Source organism: Cyprinodon tularosa, unplaced genomic scaffold (assembly GCF_016077235.1).
Source record: "Cyprinodon tularosa strain WSP-4 unplaced genomic scaffold, ASM1607723v1 ctg75, whole genome shotgun sequence".
In the NCBI taxonomy this organism is placed as follows: domain Eukaryota; kingdom Metazoa; phylum Chordata; class Actinopteri; order Cyprinodontiformes; family Cyprinodontidae; genus Cyprinodon; species Cyprinodon tularosa.
In genome coordinates this window covers 109,933-129,330 of record NW_024039507.1, presented here as the reverse complement: position 1 = coordinate 129,330, position 19,398 = coordinate 109,933, and the positions used below count along the sequence as shown (strand labels likewise).

The window sequence follows — 19,398 nt, the reverse complement described above, 5'->3', positions numbered from 1 at the left end:
CTCTTTGGCAGAAGAACAATACTTTAGTTTAGACAGTGCATTCCTGATTGTTGACATACTGTGGTATGGAGAAGGATTAGTGAGAGCTTTGGCTTTCTAATTCTTCTGCCTTGGCTCATGAGCAACACCTGGATGTATCCATGACAACGGACATCACAATGAACTGCTATTTCACCACCAACCGGTTCAACGGAGAGTCCCTTGCCCAGCTTCGGTAGGGAGGGTCACTTGAGAGAGTCAAAGATGAAAAAATTTACTTGATGGTTCATGTAAAGGCGATTTTAGTGGTCTGTAAAATATGCCTTTTTCCTCCAAAAGAATATTTTCGTTGCATGCGATTAATAGTTACATTTTTCCTGTGGTGTCAAAACTGGTACCTCTGTGGGACGAGCCCAGATATGATTAAAAAGAGAGGGTGTAATAATTGAATCTTTGGCGTTATTGTTCACTGACATATAGACGGCTCGACATATACATAGAGTCTTGCATTAAGCCGCTCTAAGTCTTATTATAGGAGACCTACAAGGCCCATATCAAGAATCTAGTAGAAGACTTCCTCTGGCATCACCAAGTCTGCACTGGTCCTGATTCTTGCAGACTGTTTTTGCAAACAAACATTCAGCAACTCTGATGATTTTATGTTTAGAGAAACATTGTTATTTTCCACATGTTTCTTCTGACTTGAGAAAATGTTAAATATTTGCAGTGTCTTAGCCCAAGTCCAGTGTCTGGGAGGGAGCTAAATGTTAAGGTGATGGCAAATGGCCTACTGAGCTCAAAGCCTTGGAGGCATATAAAATCTTATCAGAGGGTTAGCATTAGTTATAGGAGTAATAAAAGCTTTTGTCTATGTGCATAATGAGTTACACAAGTTGTGTGATAAGTTACTGAATGTTGCACTTCCATTCTTCATACAAGATGCCCATGGTGCAGCAACATCCACCTCAATCTCAACATTCACAAGACAAATTAAACCATTATTGACTTTTGAAGGTGGAGGACCATACTGCACTTTGGCTTGATCATTAGCAAGGAATTAGTGGAGCAGAACAAAAACCTCACACCTGTATTTTGCTGACATTAAGACGGTCTAAACAGAAAAAGACTTCATATTAATATGAAGCTTCTAATTTATATCCCATTTTCTTTCAGTGTAAATCTGCTGTGAATGTTAGGGGTTGCTTTTAGCACATTTGACTACCCTTTTGTTCTGATGGAGGGGATGTTTCATGGCAAGCCAGACACAGGACAAATATGCCAACTGGGGAAAACCCATTAGTTAAAAGCCTGACTGAGTCACTCGATGTTTCCATCATGCTCACTGTTCATTCACCAGGTATTTATTGTGAAATAATGATTTCCACTGATGTCTGTATTGAAAATGTTGACCGGTGCTGAAACCTCATTTATTCTCAAGTGTAGAGGCATTCAAGTAAAAAAAAAAAAAACTTTACAGTTTCTCTATTAAAACTATTATTTTAAAATATTTCTAATCTAGTAGCCATCTTGATGCAAATTAAACTGGTTTCCAGTGACCGTTTGTAAGTGGAAAGTTCATATTGGGTAACATTTCCCCCCTGAAAAAAATAATGCAAATTACAATGATCTGCTCTAATCCATATCTTTGCTGAACATGCACAAATATTCAATGTTTCATATTTTGAAGTTCTACTGTTTATGGAAAGGCCATTGTTAGATCAAAGTATTGATATTTTAATCTGTGTAGATACATTTAAGTTCAATTTAAGTCAAGAAACCTGAACAAGGAGTCACAGCTATGTTTTCACAATGTTAGTTTATAACGATTGAAACACATCTACATTATATATATTCATCAGTCCCTGGTCTGTATTGGGTCTACATGCTAAAACACAGAAATGACCATTGGTGTTTACATGAGAGTAGATAAATGTGGGCTGCTGCCAAATTTAACACATACTTTGGGAAAAGCCAAACATAAATGTACTCCTCTTCCTGATAGCAGACATATCAGACAGACATGTTTACAATTGGAGGCGCTTGATGAATGGAACTCATGGAAACCGGACCTTTAACCTGATCAGGAGTGCAAAGCAGGTGGCTTGCTTGGCATGGACTCTGTTTACACAGTCAGGGACTCACACCTGTTCGATTGCTATCGACGAACAGGAACCACAAGGACATGCTCCGTGTCATAATATTGGCTGGTACTGTTTTAGTGTCATATTAGATCCTGCTTGCTTTTTTTTGCACTTACATAAACCTTTGGACACTTTTTTATAATTTTTATTATTTGCAATTTATGATGTGCTTAAATTAAACATTTTTATTATCAGACAGGCATTCATTTTAGCTAACACCTGTAAAAAATGTGTATTTTGCAAGAGGACATTCTTCAGACCTTTTTTTTAAATGGATGTTTTAGCCTTGTCATGCCAATGAGGAAGTATTTTTGGTGCAGCTTATCCTGGTAGGCTCTGAGCTGTTTGCTTTGGAAACAAACAAAACTCCCCTGTCCATAATGAAGTGTAGCATGCATTAACTGTGGCCCTTTAGAGGGTGGTGTGCAGCGTGGGAAGTTTGGTGAGCCTCCTGACCCCACCCACCACCACAGCACATTGCCCTTCGTCACGTCATAATGGAATGCTCCTCATCTTTTGTTTTAACATCCACTGCACTTTTGGAGTTGAGAGCAGCTCTGCACAATATAGAGTGATCACTAGCTTGGCATCTTGCCTTCCCATTCTCCTCTTGAGTTTTTTCTCAAACAGGATTTGTGGGAAGCTCTCCTCTGCATTTTTTAAATCACTTTAAGCACTATGCAATACTTTTTTTTTTTCTCTCAAAATGGGCACCAACTTATTGTCATCATTTGGACTTGCTTACATCCAGAAGACTAAACTTTTTTTTTTTTTTTTTCCTGTGCCTAAGGTTTTTTTTGAGCAGGGGGAAACAAAGGCATGGCGCAGTGAAGCGCATCTTGGTTTGTGAGCTGAATAGAGGGGCCCCTTTCATGACTGTTTATGAGCTCCCCTCTTCAAAAACACACATACAAATCACATCCAGTCCTCCTAGTAGCTCCCTCTGAAACAAGGAGGATTGCACCAGAGGAAGGGGAATGGGCCTGAATTGGATAGCGCTTCTCTTTGGCTCTTAGTCCCAGTTGGTGTTTTTCCCCCTCAACCAAACAGTTTTGAGTCATCAATTATTTTCTTATTTTTAACTACAGTATACTACATAGATTCAACACAATTACCTGCTGCAGGATGGTGAAGTATCAAAAATGATTAATATTAATAATAATAAGTAATATTAATAACAGAAACTAGGAAACTATGTTATAGGATAGAAAAACTCTGCAATTTGGATTTTAAGCAAAATAAATAAGACATAATGCTGAATACAATACACATTCATCAAGAAGCTACACCAAGTTTAGATTTTGTTCCAAATATGAACGTTTCACAAGCTTAAACTTTAATTTTCAATGTGGAAAACTGTTCCATGGAAATAACAATCTTCACTTTGCAACAGTTTTGTAAATTAGGACTGCATGCAGACATCCATACGGTGTATTGCCAAACTTGTCTTGCTGAAGCAAAACAAATATTATTGTTTGTTGTGCTATTCTACACCATATATGTGACAATGACATTATAGATACTAGCACAGATTATTGAACCATTTTGATTTCTTAGATGCTAGAACTCAAAATATTGTTTAAATCATGAGCTACTATGTAAACAAATATTTCTGAGTATTTCAAACCAAATTATACTCTTAATTGTAAAGAAAAATCAATGAGCTTTGCCTAAATATAACATAAATGCATGTTAACCGCTAAATTATACCTCTTGTTTGGTTTTCAATTTCTACTTTATGAGACAGTAGAATCAGAATCAGAATCAGAATCAGAATCGGGTTTATTGCCATTGTTAGTGAAGAGGTTCACAACTAGGAAATTTCTGTGGTACAGTCGTGCAACATGAAACATATATGAAATAGTAAATAAAATTATAAAAATCTCTAAAAACACTAGGGTATAAGGCATGCAAAAAATATACTAATATATACACTTAAGATAAAAATATGGATAAATATAAAAAGTAAAATGTACAAGATAGTGCAAATAGAGCAGTGTGCAGTATTTCTGATAGTTCCCAGTTCCCTGCAATTCTGAGCTGGTTTTAGGTTTAGTATAAAAGTTCCAAAGTATAAAAGTTGACAGGAGGAAAATGCATTTAATATAGCATCTTATGAAAGTCTAAAGATCCCAAATTTACATTATTGTTTGCAATGGTTGTTCCTAATACATCATAAAATGCATGTATTGTAGAGTACTTCCCAGTTTGCGTGCAATCATTTTTATATGACTTGGTCTTTCCCAAAAGCTTCAAGTATCTCCTGACCCAGTTTTCTAAATGCATATTTTTTAAGTAATACCAGTTTGAAGTTTTGCTGTACATTTTGAAGCCTTATTACTTTTTTGGTTTTAATTTGAGTTTTTATTCACATTTTAAAGGCATCAAGATTTTCGAAAACAAGTCTAGACCCCAATTGTAAAAGCTTAAATAGAATTCTTTCACTTTTGATAACTCAATAACATAACAGTAACTTATGTAAAGAATCATCTGTGATGCTACTCTAATGTATTATAATTTAAGCTCCATAAATTACAGTAAATGTATAAAAAGTTAAAACTCCATAATAAACAGTTAATGCACTCTTTCCTTTGATGATTGTCACAAATGGACAGACTAACCTTATCTTGACAAATGACAACTCACCTAAACTTTTGGGTGCTCTCCCCTAAACTACTTTTTTTCCGTTTTGTGTCACATCTTGTTGAACAGGAACGATGTTTGACAGGCAGGAGGAATGTGAGCTGAGAGATTTGTTTTGTAATATCGGCCCATTCTTTTGGTGTTCTTGAGCAAACAAAGCAGCTCTGCGTCCTGTTTTTTGCAGCTTTCTCACGTCACTGTTCAAACTCTCAAATAGGCCAGTCCCAAAGTGTACATTTAGAAGAGCAAACATAGCTCTAATACTTTACCAATCTGACCTTCTACTAACTTGATACACACAAATAGACAAACATGCACACACCTTTGCACAGCTCTGTTGCAAAGGGTTGGGGTCAGGTTAGTTTTTATCTAGAACTAGCTTTGCTTTGACATAGTTAATGGAAATTGAATTTTTGCTTTATGACAACACATCCTCAGAATTAACTTTAACAGCCCAAATGCATCAGCACATTTTTAAGTTCACCTTAAGAATGTCTTTTTATTGTTTTCATGTGTGGCAAAATCAATGTTTTTCTATTTTACCACTGCTAATATAAACATTAGATGTTGGTGCAACATGTTTAAATAAAACACATCTAGTGTTTTGGCTCTATGCTTTATTAAAAGTGCTGCCTTTGTATGCACGGGTCAAATGTTTGGAAGAGCTGGTGGGAAATCTGTGGGAAAACTTATATGCTGTAAAATGATAGATTCCCGAGTACTTCCTTGATTCTTTCAAAATGGAATCAAATTGTGCAATGCCTGCTGTGTGTTTTTTTTTCTTTGAAGATATGAAGAATAAATATAGAGCTTCTTGTTTGGATGCAAAACGCTGCACACACAGGGTCGCTCTATTTCCTATAAAGAAGTTAGCTGTGCATGCGTTGAGGCTTGAACAACACTCAAACTCCCTGCCATGTACTTTTTTTTCTTTTTTTCAAACATAAAAGCACAAAAAACAAAACAACCGCCTACTGGTTTTATAGATCCTGCTGTAATTCTGTCTTTACTGTGCCTTTTTTCCCCTCCTATGCTCTCTGATATACAAGGCATTCCTTTGTGGTTGTGTAAATTGATTTGGGCCAACAGCTAGAGAAACCAAGATGAGGGAGAAAGCAGAGATCGAGGGGGTAAAAACCCTGTCATGCTGGGCTTGGTGCACAAGTATTTTTAACCCAGTTTCATCAGCAGTGGGTAGCTGGCTTATCATCAGCCTCCTCAGCTTTTTTTTTTGTTTTCGTCACGCGTGGCCTGCCTTAATCTCTCCCGTGTACTGTAAACCGCACCTAATAACCCTGAGAGTGGTTAAAGAAAACATCTTAATAACGGTCTGCCTCATTATCAGGTCGCATTGGGGAGAGAAATGAGTGCTTAAGCCTGAGCTTTGCATTGTGGGCTCATGGAGAGGCCATATAACACAATAGTATGGTAGTTAATGCTTCTTATTGAGAAAATCAAGGGTTGGCTTGCTCAATTGTTATGTTTTCCTTTTTTAGAATGTTATAAATGATTTGCATTGAATATTCTTATAAGATCTTTATTTTTTGTAGGTTACACAGAGATGCAAAACTAGGTCTGAGCTGCAGAACTGAAAGTATAATGCTTCTCTAGAGGGTGCTGTTCACTGAGAAAACTGCTTTCTCATAATTCCAGAAGCTTGCATTTAGATGGTTCCTATATTTTCTTTAAATATTTAACAATATTTTAAGTAAAGTAAATGTCCTTTCAGAATTTATTCAGATCTTAAATTCCCATGATGTTCTAGAAAACTGATCAAAGAAAAAATGCACTACTTTGCTAATGAATGTATGGCATTGTGTTGTGCCTAGGATTTTTTTTTTTTGACACGTCATTAGCCGTTGTAATCCTACTGTTTCCTGCCTGTGTGTGTTTGTGTGTGTGTCCACAGTCACACACAGGCATAAAGATGTTTACACAGGATTCACACAGCCAACAAGAGTAGATGATGAGCTGTCATTCAGACCTCTGCTGGCACAACGTACACAGAGAAGAATGCAGCTGTGGAGATGGTTACACCTGTGCCGTCTGTGATCTCCTGCGGCGGATTGCAGGGTGTAATCCCTAACATCGCTTGTGTTTATGCTTGTGTTTTAGTTACAGGCCTGAGTCCTGCATGTTTTTCAGCTTATCTGGGACCTTTGTTACAATTAGTCTTTACCTTGACTCCAAGGGCATCATCCTCTTCCTGCTGCACACAGGTTTACAGTAGTCATATATCCTTTGAACTTTTTGCACTTTTTATTTTCAAATTGCAACTACAAATTCCAAGTTTTTTTTTATTTACTTTGTGGGGTTATGTTAAAGACAAACGCAACAAGGTATGTATAGGAAAGAGAAGGAAAAGCATAAGTTTCTACCATTTTTTTTTTCTAATAAAGAAAGACAGAAAGGTGTGCAGCATTGTAGAATGAATGTAGTTTTAGCTAAACCAGGCATGCACAAGGTCCTCAAGGGCCACCGTCCTGCACGTTTTAGAGGTTTCCTGCTTCAGCACACCTGAATTTGATTGATAGTTGACAGGCTACCTTAACAGGCTTTTGCTGAGGACCCTGTAACACCTTGCCGATTTAGTCAGCATATGCCTGACATCCCAGAGTCACCTAAAACGCTGGCATATGCTAAAATTTCATTTTTTTTTCATTTCGGGGGTATACATAGCGTATTCATAATGAGTCCAGAACTTATGTCCAACAACAGCCTAGCTTACATAACGCACAGCACTGTAATGCCCATGACATGATGTAGAAGCATTATTTCATGGGCATTACGATGCATCAGTTAAAACTGCTCCCCTCAGCAGCAGCGATGTATCGGGAGGCAGCCGGTCTGCATAAAAATATGTATTTGATTGCAGCATTAACTTAGCTGCTACTGCCCGCCCAAATGAATGAATAAATAAAAAGAAAAAAAAAAAGAAAGAAGGTTTGCAGTCGCAGCAGATTCAGCGTCATGTCTGCTACTTGGTTTGTTGGTCATGGGCGTGAACACAGGGAGGATCCATCACACCCACCTTCTCACTCACCCTATGAATGGGATGAAGTTCGGAAGAGAACTGACAGTTTCCTTTTATTATCCCCCTTTTATACCAAAACTCAGCCATTACACCATTAAACAGTAGCTGTAAGTGAGAAACATGTTCTGGAACACGTCAAATATGTCGATATGCATTGGAGATAAGTTCTTAATAAGTTTCGCATAAGTTATGCAAAGGTTACCGATAGGTTTTGGATAAGCTAGACACCATGACTTATGAATAACTTACATTTAACGTATGTCAATGATCAGATAACTTGCCTGTGACTTATACCCCACATATTGCATATGCCGCATGTCGACATGTTCCAGCGTGTTCCAGTGTGTTTCAGCGTGTTCCAGTGTGTTTCAGTGTGCTTCAGCATGCTCATAATTTATACGAAGCTCACTCATAACTAATCCAACATATGCCAGTGTTTTAGCAAGATTCTTCGTACGTCAGGCATATGCTGGTCTAAATCGTCAAGGTGTGACAGGGGCTTGAACTGCAATCATCAGAATCAGCTGTGCTAAAGCCTCTAAGACCTGCAGGACAGCGGCCCTCGAGGAATGACATAAGCCATGTCTGAGCTAAACCATTTATCTAATTTTTCCCAGCATGCAATAGGTTTGTGTATTGTCCCACCTTAAGCCCCAACTAGTGCAGATCCAGGATGTTTTTTCAGAGCTACTGTTTTTTCCTTATATACTTACAGTTTGTTACAGCTGCGTTCCAAATGGTATTCAATTCATCTATAATCTAAAAATACTGCATAAATATCCAGTAATGAGGTTTTTTTTTATTTTGGATTGCTACAGATGAGGTATTCATTGTGGATGTCTTGCTGATTTCTCCATTTATCTTTTCCTATATCCTTACAAATCTGCCAAAGCTGCTGAGAAACATCTTAATCGCGTAATTCTGTCACCCCAATGCCTTGCTGGACGAAGGGTATTGGCATGGTGAGGAGCGGTTCCTGTTTTTCTTCACCAATATTGCATTTTCGATTTTTTTTTTTTTCTTCATTGCACTAATCACAAGCCTGTAAATGTTTCTCTTCAGGGTTTCATTGTTTTCATTATCTTGAAAGCTTGCTTGTCACAGGAATGTACCGTTATTATTGTGTGGAAAAGTGCTTATTCCTACTTGCATGCTCGGACCAGAATGAGAAAGTTCCTGTTTTATACTCTTTTGAAGTGTAATCTGAGCAAAACTGAGTGCCACTCCGATTTAAAAAAAAATGCTTTTGTTGCATTGTGATCAAAGAGCAAATTAAATGAACTTCCCAGCCTTAAAGCCCAACTGGTGGTTCCCAGCAGACATCGTTGTCCTTCTGGAAGGTTCTCCCCTCTCCAATGAGGAAAGCTGGAACTCTGATAGATTGACCATTGGTCTATTTACAACCTCACTGAATAAGGACCTGTTCCTTTACTTGAGCCTCAAGACAATCCTGTCTCTGAGGTCACCACTAGTGGACCTCAATGAAGTTGTAGAAACAGAGATATTTGTCCAAATGCTTGAATCTCATCAACATTTTGAGCTGAATGGCAAAGGATTTGAATACTTATGTAAATGGATTTTCCTAATGTATCTTTTAATATATGTGCAACAATATCAAATTGTCACAATAGGGTATTTTGTGTAAAATCTTTAGGAAATATATCAATGTAAAATCACTTGGAGGGTTTTACATAACTTAATGTTAAAACAGTGCAGCATTGTGACTACTTCCTGGATGTACCGCATTTCCCGATCAACTTTAACCAGCTTGCCTTTCATTTACTAAATGAATTGTCCTTCTCTTAGCATGATGCTGCCATCACCTCGTTGCAACAAGTGGTGGGTCTTGGCAGTAATAATTTCCCACCTCACTTAGCATTTAGTATGTATGTGAAAATGATTATTTCTGCCTCATGTGGCTTGGACAGTTTCTGGATATGTTTGCTGTTTCCCTACTTAGCAAGTTTCAAACTAGAACGAAGCTTCCAGTGATTTTCTCTTAACATTTGCTTTTCTTTTTTTTTTTTTTTGCACTCTTCCTTGGTGTCTGTGCTGCCAGATTATCTAACCAGTACTGTGGATCCCTGGAGCTCCACCAGTTACCATGGGGCTAATAATTAAAACTCTGATCTACTCTTTCCTTGTCCAATTGAACAGGGTCTTGTGCAATATTCAAAATTTTGGTTACTATTTTATAAACTAACCCTGTTTTCAATTTCGCCTTCTGTGTACGGATAAAGAGAAAAAATTGTGGTCTTGGTCTTAGATTTCTTTGATAAGCTGTGGTAATTATAGTAAGATTAAGTTTGACAACTGGGGTATCCTTATTAATGAGGCATCGTTTTAAAGTCAATTAGTCTGGGTTGATTCTATGCTTTGGTAGGAGATAAAAGAGAACAGACTGCAACACTTAGTGTCTTTATTTGTGAAAGAAATTGAAAACCATGTATTATTTTCCTAGTAACTACCCTACTAACTACCCTACTTTATAAAGTAGCAAATAAAGAGCATAATAAAACATGTAGAATTTTGTGTAACTTGACATTTTTTAATACATCTAAAAGAGTAGAATGTTAACATGCATGAATAAACTTCAGTTTCTCAGCAGTGTCCTGTAATTTCATATTGTCATTATGTAACTTTATTCTATATTTAGAACACAGAAACTTATGCACTGGTCTTCCACAGCCGGATCATTTACTGGAATCCTTCTATTTGAACAGTTTCCTTATGTACTGACTATTTGAGGAGGTCTTTTTTGTTGTTTGTATGGTTAGAATTTCGTCATAACTGACGATAGCACCACTGTTGAGCTCATAAACGGGGAGGAGAAACTTTCGATGCCAGATTGAACTCATGTTCTATTTTAGAAAATCGCTAAATTTAGAGACTAACCACTGCCAAAAGTTTGTTCCAAACTTACCGAAAGACACACCTTTCGAAAAATGACTCTTCACATCTGCTATTTTTATCATAATCCCAATTTCTCTCCTTATTTTTGTTCCCTTCCTGCCTCTCTGGCAGACATACAGTAGTTGTTCTTTTTTTTTTTTTTTGTCTTAAATGCATTGGGTGGATAATATTTGAGAGTAGCCTCTCTCATACTAATAGAAGGGCAGGCTTTAGCCCACAGCTCTGACGTGGGTGAAAGTAAGGAACCAGTAAAAGGCCCCTAATACTTACACACCCTTCGTATGGCACTGCACTGCTGTAATGGTGGCATTTGAAAAACCCTTTAGACTTAGCCAGGCAAGTATAACAGGATCTGAGTTGCCACTCTTGTGAGTAAACCCAGCTGTGACAGTGCATAAAGCTGCAAAAAGTCAGCTTCTGTTGATCGAGAACGATTACAACATTACGTAAAGTCTGGCACAGTATAAGAAGAGTATTGAAGCCTCATGTGTTTTTTTCCCAGATGATGTGATCCATCCGTCTCTCATCTGTTTTTTCTCTCACCAATTTGTCATGGACAGCGCTGCACACTGCTGTTCAGTGGTCAGTGTTTTGGAAACGGCTCCTGCAGACTTGAAATCCTTTTTTTTTATTTGTACCTCATATTATCCAATTTCACCCAGGGATCAATAAAGTTTTTCTGACTTTGACTGTTGCAGACTTTAACTCTGTTTCACCTGAAGTAACCCAGCTCAGTGAAGTGATGATTTAAAAGTTATGGTAATGGAATATACCTGGAAAACTGGATATAAAGAGCTTGTCTTCTTTTACTCGTTTCTCAGAGTATCATAATCCTTGAGCGTAATAGTTGTAAAGGTTTTAGTGGAAGCCGTTCATATTGCATTGAGTTTGTAGAGAAAGTAAAGAAATCCCAGCGGAAGACTACCTAGTATGAAATACTGCCCAATTTAGCTATTTAGAGTAATTTGACACAACTTAAACTGAACAATTTTACATTTGTTTTATCACTTTTTAATCAAAACAACATCCGTATTAGCTAAGTTACAATAGCAAAGTCTATAGGCTTTCGTAATTGTGAGCCCATCGCAAATATACGATCTAAAAATAAACTAAACCTACAGTCTTCAATCACTGATGCCTACTTCGTAACTTTGTTACTTTATGTATCTTTAATAATAAGATATTTCTAGCTTGTATGTACTACTGCCAGCAAGTGTAGTGACGTATTCTGGTGTCATTGGAGACTTCTGCACTTTTTGACATGAACACCCATCATTCCTCTGCTATAGTGGGTCTTCCCTTCTTTCCAAACCACTCCTTCGGCTTCACAAGAGGCTCAGTAGTCCCATCTTGGAGGGCAGGCGTCCTGCAATTTTCAGGTGCATCTCTGATTTAACACCACTTGACACCATTGTGAGTACTGCATACCTTGACTGCATGGTAGTGAAGTAGTTCAGCCATTTATTCAGATGTATAGGGCAAGGGACACATCTTAGAAGTTTCAGGACAGAGGCCCTTGAGGATTTGCGTTAAAGACCTCTGCCCTAAATTAATCACAGCTTAACCATTTATCTCAGCAGGATACAAATGTCACATTTTCCTTGTCTAGAAGAAATTAAAAGCAAATGCACTTAAGTGGATAACATTTTATGTGTAAAACTAAAATAATGAACTTGTCTTGGTTCAGTCTTGTGTCCCAAGTCTGCATAAAAACAGAGAGCTGAAATTGAAATATGCTTATTGGTTGTTCTGTATATAACATAATTTTTCTGCCCCGCAGCCTGTTTAACAATTACTTGCAAATTGAAATAAATGCAAATTAAGTGACAGTGTCAGTAGGTTATTTTCTAAGGATAACTTTTTTTTTATGTGTTCCCTGCTAAGGAAAGTGTCCTTGATAGATCCAAAGATTACTCCACACTTGATCCTGAAAGTGGATTCACAAGTTACATCTAATCTAAGCTGAAACAACTGTAAGAAAACATAAAACCCCATAGGTTTTAGGCATTTTTACTTTTTATTGTTTTAAACAACTGCAATCAGAAAAACAGAAGGCACTTTTTTATTAACTGTACCTTTTGCTGCTCTTAGGATATCATTATCTTTATTCTACAGTGGAGTCTTTACCTTTAATAACCTTTTGGAACTTTACTTCAAAAAGGCAAAGCTATCCTTTCAAAGGTGATCTGTACCCCCCTTAATGGCTCAATGCTAATGGGCAAATTTCTCGTAACAAAGTGAATGTATGCCAGAAACATATACTGTTATTACCATTCGGGCCTGTAAAACTTTTTTTTTTTTTCCTCTGTTGGCACAACTGGTAGCCAAATGTTCTTGCCTATTTCCCTTAACACAAGGAGCTGGATTTGGATTTATTGGTTTATGTTTGCTGTGGTACACTTTAAAGATTGTTGTAATTCTCAAAATGGGATCTTTACACAAATCATGCCATTACTCTACCGTCCAAGGCTTCAGTCATCCACACTGTTAGCTGAGTACTATAGGCTGCAATGACTGTGTTTGCTCAGCTACTCTCCCACCACCCATCATGCCCCCTCCCTCTGTCCTTCCCTGGCAGTCCCTTTCCCTTACTCTCACCAAACAGTGGGAGCTTGTCACTGTGTCACCAACAGGGCGATGCCCCTCTCTAAGCCCCTTGGGGCCCATTTGCCTCTGTAGCACTCCATGTTTGCCCAATCATTGGAGATCCGGATGCAGGGATGAATTGTTAACTACTGCAGGTCAGTCTTTGCCTCCATCCCTACATATCCCACTACACACTTTTTTTTTCTCTTTTGCTTTCTCTCAAACTGCTGTTTACTCATCTCCATAGAAACCAAGTCGTTTTCTTTTCCCCTTCATGTGATCGCGACCAGCTATTCCACCACAACTTCCTCTTCTCTTCAACCTCTCTGTTGGAGTGCCCAATCAAATGACAGCAAAGGATAATTACATAAATCTGAAGGATTGATGATGCAATTGCTTCTGAGTACAGAGGAGTAAAGAAGTTTTTATGTATTTCAAGTTCTGAAAACACTAGATCTTTTGCAGTTTTACCCATGCACATGGTATTTAATGTTTACTCTAATTTGCTAGAAACTGCATTGCTCTACTATGAAAAGACTACATTTTTAATGTATGTAATTATGATTGCATACATAGTCAACCTTTTGACTAGCCTTAAAGTATGCATACGTTAATGTATGTGTCTTATTTGCTCAGGGCAGGTGAGTGTTTGTCTACCTGTCTCCATTTATGAGATCAATGTTTGCTGAAGGAATGCACCACGTCCGATTTGTCATTGACTGTTATTGTTCGGCTCATCCGACTGGTGCCTCGAGGTTCAGTTGTGTTGTGCCCCAGCAAGCGGGAAATATTTGCTTTTCTTGGTTTTTCCTCTTTGGCTTAGCATATTTGCACATGCTCTTGACAGGAAAGGTGACTTATAGAGAGGTATGTTTCAATAACTGGCTGTGAACTAGAGGAAGATATGTATCTAGTCAGGAAATATTTGGTCACTTCAGTGCCATCATTTTAAAAAATGTTTCCCGTTTCCTTCCACTTCCATAGAAACCTTCCTTTTAGACCTTTAGAAAAAAAACTCATAGTAATAACTCATGTATAAAGATTAACAGATAAAACATTTGGTAGACATTTCTGATCTCCATTTTTTTTTTAACTGTGACCCGTACATACAAATTTAACCAACAACATCGCTATATTAATCTTGCACTGCAAGTTGAATTGCCACTCCTGCAACCTAAACCACTATAACCCCAAATCTATTCAGGTAAAAACTGATACTCCCTCTGAAAAATGTATTTTCTATCAGGAAAAAAAACTTTTGGTAGAATGGGAAAAAAAAAAGTTAATCAAATAAATCTGCTGAGAGTAGTAGAAACTGGTCTCTGGGAAAAGCAGGGTTAACATCACACAATTTTTGAAGGACAGTACCCATAAAACAGGATTTCACAGACAAGACATCTAGAATTTAAACATTGTTTAAGCAGAAATAACTTTATAAAAAAGTAGATTCTGCAGGAGCAGATAAAGTCAGTTGAGTAAACTTTACTTGTTGGGTATGAGGAAACATTAGGCAATGTATCCTATTCACAACTCTAACTCAGTTGCTCGTGTTGTTAATACTTGGCATTAGTGGCTTCATAGAATAGGTCTACAGGGTTTCTTTGTTTTTGCATCCTGCAGATGTTTTTAGTGTATATGCAGTTTTATGATCATTGAAGATAAGAGAAGTGTGTGGGTTTTTGTGTGCTTCCCTGTTTTTTGGTGTGTGTTTGTCGTCCTATGCCACCATGTGGGTGGTCCTCACGGCTGGTTTGATCATAATCACCCAGACCCATAAATCAGTGTCCGGACTCTGGCCAGGAGCTGATTCTGTGTGCCTCACTGGAGCGAGGGGCTTGAGGTATTAAGCTAAGACCCCCAGCTCCTGCCCTGCCCCAGCCTGGCCACACGTCAGCTCTCCACACCACCTTTAAAATAACTTGTCATGCATGACAGCCTTTGGGAAAGGGCCTCATTCAAGTTTATACCAGCCACAACACACATGGAGGAATCCCTTTCAAATACTCTGTTTACGGTTCAATTTTATTCTAGTATTGTATAACTTTTCCTCTTTATTTCACACAAATAAGTTTTCTTATGATAATATATGTTTGTTCACCTTGTTTGTGAACCTAATGTGGTTTTGATATCCTTCTGTAATGGTAGACTCAGAACAAATTTTTCCACCTGATCTGAAGATTAAAGTCAAATTTTGTCTTTGTAGGTCCTCTGGCTCTCTCTGAGCTTAAAGAGCAAGGATGAAGGCCCTGTCAGAGCTGTCTGGCTTGCATACATCACTCTCCGCTGGGCTTTTATCTAGCCAGACTGGACTGCGCTCCATCCAGACCCGGCTGCCGGCAAGTGCACAGTCCTGAGACCTGTGGCATTAATAAAGATAATGCTGTTTGGAATAATAACAGCCAATTCAACTCAATAGAGGAAAGAGAATGGACATACAAGTGTCATGGAAAACAAAAGAAGCCAAGATGAAAGGCTGAAAGGTAAGACTGTGCACCTATTCCACTCTCAGGTGGGAATATATATCAACATGTACACATGCGAGTAGTACTGAGTGGATTCCTATGCCAATTTTGAGCCTCAGAATCATGACGCAGACATGCAATTTGTTCTTTTGTCTGCTGAGATCACAGAGGGAGGCTAGTGACTTGTCTTTCCTTTTATTTTTCTCATTTCCCCCCTTCTGCCCTTTCTCTATTTTCGCAATTGTGAATGTAATTTAGTTTGATGAGCAGGTGGTCTTTTTATATATATCTGACAGTGCTTCTGGTTCCCACCTCTGGCGTGTGGGGCTTTCATTTGGAGTCAGTCATGTAGGCCCGGATTAGAGGGGTAAAAGAGGAGGAGGAGGTACAGTTGGAGTCTAGGTAGTGGCAACCTCAACGCCCTGCAGTCAGAACCATGCAGAGTTCTGCTTGAAAGAGTTATTTTGTTGCTTAAGCTCTCAGACGCACCCCAGATGGCTTTTGTGCCAGCCAGGGAATTGCTTTGGGACAGAAGAGTAATTCAGACTTTGTGAGTCGCTGAGCACAGCAGGTAAAGGTTTGTGGTGATGCAGACAGAGAAAGCAAGATGTAATAATTTCCTTACCTTGAATCAAGGTCATTAAATAGCAAACAGCACAAATTACAATTGTGCTCTACATGCACTTACTGTTTTTTAAATATTAGATCTTCTGAGGATTCAGCCAGTTAGTCAAAATACTTCCTTTGATGTCATATACAACAGATCTAATGAGTCTACATTACCGGTGGAAGCAGTTTTACAATATATATAAAACAATACAACCTGCTTTCGCTTCTATACCTTTGATCTGCAGTTTTATAGCACAGAGCATTTAAGCAACCCTGTTACTCCTTGAGGGAATTTATGGTTGATCACGTTAATTATCAAGGATTCTTTTGCAATAACTCCATGGTGACACATAGGTAAGCAATCAATACAATGTGAATAAACACAACAGGTTTGCTGTTTTATGTTGGCATTCAGAAATAAGAGTCTTAAAAAACAGATTGGTTCCTGTGTCGGGTTGGATTGTAAAGAAATTGTTAGAAATGCTGCCTCACAGAAGGAGGGTCCTTTCCTCTAGACCAGGGGTGCTCAAGTCCAGTCCTCAAGAGCTACCATCCTCAAACTTTTAGATGCATCTCTTCTCTAACACACCTGAATCGAAAGGCTCAATCCACTCATTTAGCCCAGCAGTTGCATCGTAACAAGCCATTCATTTGATTCAGGCGTGTTAAAAAGGGGGTGCATCAAAACGTTGCAGGTTAGTAGCTCTTGAGGACTGGACTTGAGCACCCCTGCTCTAGACACTTAGGAGTGGGTGTTGCTTATATCACAAATTATTTAATAGGTTCTCCTAGGGTTCTGTGGCATTCTCATACTTTTCTAAAAATGCATTTTTAGGTTAAATGGCTGCTAAATTACCCCTACGTTTGAATGCAAGCATAATTTTTTGTCTTCTGTAATAATCTGTTGACCTGTCCAGGGTGCACCTTGCATTGGGTGTTTTAGCATCACTGCACAGCTCTGCACCGATTATACAAGACAAAAGAATAGATTTATGGATCTTGATATCTGTGGTGAAATTTTTCCATAAAGTTTTATCTGTTTATTTGTCAACATAAAACAAACTTTTATTCTTTTTGTAAATTTATTTTAAAAAACACTAAACTTAGATATGCAACATTCTGACTGTTTCTGCTTGATACAGATCTATGTTATATTTTTTAGATCTTACTTACCCATTTTTGCTTGATTTAAACTCTGTAACAATTACGTTTTGTAATTTTATTTTGAAAACAACAACTTTATTTTTTTCATTAAGCAAGAACAATATTATGAGTATAAACCATAAAAGCAAGAGGATGCTACAGATTTTTATTTATTTAAGGAAGTACTTTTGATGTAAAATTAAAGAATTTGAAGTTTAAGCCCATTTATGAATCAAAGCGTATCTGTAACCCTCAAGCATATTGAATCCAAGAGGGCTCAATAAAGGCTTAAGATTATTTTTCATTCCTTTAGTACTCAGAAAATTTTTGTAATTGTTTTACCTCCTTATCATTACAGATCTTGACAGATTAACTGATGCACTACTATTGAAATCAGACATGTATTTACAGCGAATTAGAAAAAAGTGTTTGTAAATTGGGAACACTCCTTTTTGGAATAAACAGATTTAACTCTGTCCACTTCCTTTGTTTGTTTATTTGCTCAGTTTTGCTTGTTGTAAAGCTAAATTAATCAGCCTAAGTGTTGGCTGAAAAATTATAGTACTTTCGTCACAAAAACATGTTGAACATTAAGTCAAATCATCAGAAAATAGTAAAAAGCCTAATAGAAAGCTGTGTCACTGTGAAAAATATGGTGGTAAGAACATAGCCAGAATATCAGGCTGTGGTCTTTGAGGTCTGATCTATCAACTCAACTTGGAGGAGCGATTTGGTTCGGCTGCTCTGTTAGCCATTTTCTGTTTGTCCCTCAAGCGTTTATCACAGAGGTTTCACAAATGGCCACTACGTGCACTGATAAACAGCAGGGATTGGATCCAGATCTTGCTGGGTTCTAGCTGAAGCCCTGGGGCTTGAAACCACACAGGCTGAGAATGTTAGTCATTTGTTTATTATTACTGATATTCGCCTGGTCCTAATCCTTGCAGGATTAGCTGGATTACATGTTTTTCTCCCATTTTACCTTTTTCCACAATTGCAGACTTTTTATTTTACTTGGGAATATTGGGGAGCCTTCTTAATCAACACATTTTAGAAATGTGCTGAGGCGTAGATCTAAATATGTGCTGTGATGCATGTGTTCTTGTTTATGTCATTTTTTTACTGTAAGTTTTTTGTTTTCAGGGTACTTTGATAGATACACCCTGTAATGACATCCTATTTAAAGCTTTGACCAGGTTCAAGAAAACTCAGCCACACTGACTTATACATTTTATGTTAGGTCATTTTGTAGTGTGGTTTTCCTGAGGCTATAGGAGTGTTTAGATCTGACAAATCAGTGCTTAAGAAGTGTGTTTTTTAGGGTTTTTGGTCGGAAATACTCCAAGAGCCCCGTAGGAACCAATTAATCAAAGAGACCAAATGTCAGTATGGCGTCACTGGATTTGGAAACTTATGATGTCATGAAGGAGGGATGATTAGTCTGAGTGGTACCAGCGTGGAGAGCAGCTACTGGCTTTGAGTCACCTGGATTGAAGACGGAACTGCATTTGCTTAGCTGCATGAACTCGTTTAGCATGACCTTTGCAGAGCTGATTCCAATCAGTTCGTAAATCTCCTTCCAGTTTCAAAACACAACCTCATGCACACTCATTAACATGCCGTCCTCTGTCAGCCGCACAGTGTGTTTGTGGGTGAGAAAGTCCAGCAAATCTGCTCAGACGCCCTGCACGCAATCCCCACTGTGCAATTCTTCCCACAAACACACAGAGAAGGGGATACACTAGTGCTGCAGCACTGACAGATGAAAAACATGTAATTATCTTAGTTTATGTGAGGCCAAAAGGTTAAGAATGGAGGTTCCTAATTTTCTTGGATGCTCAGGTTAAGCTTGTCTGGGTAGGAATCTAGAGTAACTCATTTTTAAGTA

General features: G+C 38.0%; 1 long non-coding RNA gene across 1 annotated transcript in view; it reads left to right on the top strand.

Moving 5' to 3' along the window:
* The window catches only part of LOC119773202, a 73,416-nt gene that overhangs the window by 42,319 nt on the left and 11,699 nt on the right, over positions 1–19,398 (top strand). Inside the window, exon 4 of the long non-coding RNA XR_005279360.1 lies at positions 15,500–15,776. This is a non-coding gene — a long non-coding RNA (uncharacterized LOC119773202). The remainder of the gene's footprint in view (positions 1–15,499; positions 15,777–19,398) is intronic.